At 35.4% G+C, this 4,438-nt stretch overlaps 1 long non-coding RNA gene across 1 annotated transcript; it reads right to left on the bottom strand.

Moving 5' to 3' along the window:
• Positions 896-4,137, bottom strand: LOC110264872. The gene is made up of 2 exons (XR_002351165.1): positions 3,258-4,137; positions 896-1,092 (listed from the first exon to the last, which is right to left on the bottom strand). It is a non-coding gene; the product is annotated as an uncharacterized LOC110264872 (long non-coding RNA).

Genomic DNA, 4,438 nt, shown 5'->3' with positions numbered 1-4,438 from the left:
TATAAACTAATTAATAAATTATTAAAATTTAAAAATAATAGTTATTTTAATATAAAAACAAAATAAAAAATATTTATGATAGAGTAAAAATAATAAAATATTTATTGTTCATGTTCTATATTATTTTAAAATAACTTGATATTTTAAAATGTTAGTAAAAATATGTATTTTAAATTTTAATTTTAAACTTTTGACTATTTTTTATTTTTTATTTACATAGGACCGAATCAACCGGTTCAACCAGTAACTCAACGGTTGAACCAATGATCCAGTGACCCAGTGACCTAACCGGTTCGATCACTAGTTCGGTTCTGACAACTATGGGTTTAACACCTTTTCGCTGCCTAATTTTATTTAATTTTTTATAGGCTATTTTGCTAATACTAACCTACCTACGTTGTTTGTTTACCATACTTGATCAATAAAATTTTATGAATATCCAAGATAATTTTCAATAAAAAAATACAAACACACACCACCATTTTTTAAACAAAAAATTACACTATAACCCATTATCCATCAAAATTTTTCAAAGTACTTCTCCCCGTAAAAAAGTTTCAAATCAATTCTAGGAGTCTTGCGTTGGTGCTGCAAGTTGACATTTTTACTACCATACATTAGCCCTAAACAAATAGAGTACTTATACTTACGTCGGACAAACAAAAAAAATTGTGGTTACATTGTACCAGTTGAGAATTTGAGATACATACCTTTCTCAATAATTATATGCTTATTTTGTAACACATTAACTTCTAGCACGTCATGATCGTACTAAAAATACAGCGTGATGACTCTATTTTTCTTTTATTAGCTATTTAATATTGAGCCTCTACACGATAGTTTTTAAGAAAAACGAAATTCCTTTTAGTTGGTATATACTTCAAACTCAACTACGTCAGATAAACATATACTCACATAATTAATATTAATACATAATAATTATTCATACAAGACTTAAATACAAACCTACCCCTCTGTAAAAATACAACACTTTACAACATCAAGGACGAGGGAAAATAAACACAGAAGCAACTAGCCAAACAAGCCTTCTATTCGTTCGTAGCTTTTCAATTAGCCATCCTGTCTGTACCTCTGAAAAGGTTTTTTAAAAACCTTGGGATGAGAACAAAGCCACACGTTCTCAGTAGGGAACGTGAACGCCGCAATAAACAGAGTAAATACAAATAGCTAATTCATATCATAAAAACAATTTCACTTAAAACAGTTTTAAATTCCTTTCTTTAAATCACGTTACTTAACAAAATTCCAGTCACATTAACAATTCCTTATACATAAACAACATTCCTAAATACATTATTAAGACCACAACATAAGTAAAATATCCATCAAACACACAAGCAAATCACCAAAACAACAGCACAATCACAAATAAACAATAAAGCAAACACAATCAGATGTAAATGCGCAAACAAGATGGTGCATGCCTGTTCCTAGCGCAGACCATGAGCTCATGCGTCGGTTGTCTATCCGCAACCCGACGTTATTCGGAGTGAACCCCGAATATGGTTCCTTTACTGTGTCAGTTAGACACCTTGACATCACGGTTACCCGTGTCAATTAGGTCTCATCATAATGTGCATCAGAGTAAGAAACAGTGCTATCAATTAGGCAAACATTCCCGCATTAGCAACCTTAGGCTATCCGTTAGGCGGGCACTTTCGCATTAGCAGTTTGGCACAAAGGCCCATTTAAACATACAATATGCTATCAGTTAGGCGGACATTCCCGCATTAGCAGTCTTAGGCTATCAGTTAGGCGGGCACTTCCGCATTAGCACTCGGCACAAAGGCCCATTCAATATAATTCTCAACTTCTCTTTCATTCCCTGTTCCTCATTTTTCTTTCTTCACTATATCTCTCAATATCATTGTCTTTAACTTTAACCTTTCTTAGGGGCAACTTACATTACTTTTCATTTCCTAAGTTTGTCTAATCTAAAACCATGTTGGTAAGGTAATTCTAGAGATCTTAATCTTTAATTTAAGTTAGGTTTTACTGAATTTGGATTAGAATTGAATTTTATACAAGCTTTAAAATTCTGCTGTTGCATTTACAAAAATTCGGAAAACAGACAGCAGCCATGTTTTTTATAAATTCCATAATAATTTCAATTCTAATCCGTTGCTTCTAAATTTTGGTGAGATTACAGTCAACATCCCTAAGTTTCAGAATCCACAAGTTTCAGGTTCATATAACTTCATTTGATTAATTAATTATCAATTGGAAGTGGAGCCCTGTTTTCATAACCAGTTCAGAGTTTCCAGCAAACAACCAACCTTCCAAGTGACTTATCTAAGTCTACAAAATAGATATGAACATGAAACTTGTACTCACTTAAAATAGACTGATAGATCTTTAAAATCCTTTTGAAATCAACTCAAAATTCTGTTTAAATTAAAAGTTATAGCGTCTGGAAGTTGGTACTGCAGAACCAGTAAACCAGAAAAATCTACAGCAACCACTAAACTTCAAAAAATCATATCTTCCAAACCACTTGGCCAAATTCCCTGAAATTTTTATGGAATATTCAAAACACACTAAAGTTTTACAGAAAAATAATTTCATCTAAAAATTAGGTCTAGACTGCTCATTAGGTCTGGACTGCTCCCAAAAAGTCATTCGTTCTGCTGCCAATTATGCAGATTTCTGCAGAAATTCTGCACAAAGTATTTCCAACCACCTCACATACCAAATCCTATATTCAAGCCTAGGATTCATCTAAAATCACATTTCTAACTTTCTTTTGACTAACCAAAGTTGCCCAAGAACTCTTAATTCAATATATCACAATTAAACTAACATATTCAATTAACAACAATCACAACCTAATCAAACAAACAGTTCAATAACCACCATCTGACATAAAAAATTAGAACCAGAATTTCCAGCAATCCAGTCACAATCACGATCTTAACTCAAAATCGTTCTTAAAAACCAAAATCAGCATTACCAAGCATCTTTAAAGTCATCATTCAAACATATTTCAAACAAAGAACAAAACATGCTTTCACAATTACAAACACCCAATACATTTTCAGTGAACTTTCACACCAACATACACGTTCTTTTAACCAAGATCTCAAACTACATAAAACCACCAAGAGACACAACCAGTCACACATTCACTCTGCATCCAAAATCCATCATAGATCAAGCATTCATATATTTACAATAATTCAGTAAACTTCTTAGGCATTCAAAGTTTAAAGTATTTAATTTAATAAAATATCCCCTACCTCAGTGTCGCATTAACAACGTAACCAAACCAAACAGCAGCCTCGGGGACATTTTTTCTATGAGTTTCCTTCCTCTGGCAACAACACAACAGCTCGGAACCTACCTAGCAGCATCAAAATCATCAAGAGCAGCTCCAACATTGGTTCCCGGCGGCAAAGGCTCCAGCAACTACGAAACTAGAAGCAGAGGCAGAACAGAGCAAGGACAGCAGCAACGATTAAACCCAACAAACAGCAGCGGCAGTGATGTTTTCTCAAATTCCAGAAACTAGAAGTAGAAGCAGAACTGGCGAGCTTCTCCCTTCAGTCCTCCAGCGAAGACGTCCGGGCATGACCCTACCTCTCTTACCGCGTCTCTCTCTCTTGTGGTTCTGCTTTCCCAACGACGACAGGGGTGACGGATCTGCGGCGAGGCAACGGCAGCAACGAGTTGAACGATCGGAACCTTCAGCGGCGGCAATGAGATCCACAAGCGGTGCAGCGGCAGCGCTGATTCTTCTCGGCTCGTTGGGGTTTCAGGCCCGCATCTCCCCTCTCTCGTCTGGACTTGACGGCCACGACAACCCAACCATGGAGGTGACGGGTCGGCGGCGCTCGTTGGACGGCGATGCATGCGATGGCTGCAGCAGAGCGTGTTGATCGGCGGTGGAGCAGGCTCGGCGGCAACAGGCAGTGACGCCTCCTTCCTCTCTTCTCTCTTCTCTCTTCTTCCCCGTTCTCTCTTTCCCCTTTCTTTCTTCCCTAATTCTCTGATTCACTGTGTGTGTTTTGTTGTTTGTGAGCTCTTTGTCTGTGTGTATATCTGAAAAAGGGAGTAGCGGTGGTGAGTGAGCGTGGCACTCAAAAAGATGAACAAGTGTGGAGAGAGGTTACGTGTGTGATTTGGGTGAGAGGGGTTAGGGCTAGTGAAATTAAGGTTTAAAATTGGAAATTTAAGATTTGAGTAGAATTTTGATTTAAAACCCAATTTAATAAATATAATTAATTTTAAAAATATTATTTTATTTTTTAAATTACAGATTATTTGTAATTAAATACTTTAATTTAAAATTATAGATAAATAAATAAATTTTCTTTTAATTCATAATATTAATCAAAACTTTAAATTATTTCAATTTAAATTATATACAAAACTCTCTTTCATCTTCAATCACTAAAACTCTTAATTTTAATTAGCACAA

Source organism: Arachis ipaensis, chromosome B07, assembly GCF_000816755.2.
Source record: "Arachis ipaensis cultivar K30076 chromosome B07, Araip1.1, whole genome shotgun sequence".
In the NCBI taxonomy this organism is placed as follows: domain Eukaryota; kingdom Viridiplantae; phylum Streptophyta; class Magnoliopsida; order Fabales; family Fabaceae; genus Arachis; species Arachis ipaensis.
The sequence above is the reverse complement of the archived record's forward strand: the minus strand, read 5'-3'. Positions and strand labels throughout refer to the sequence as shown.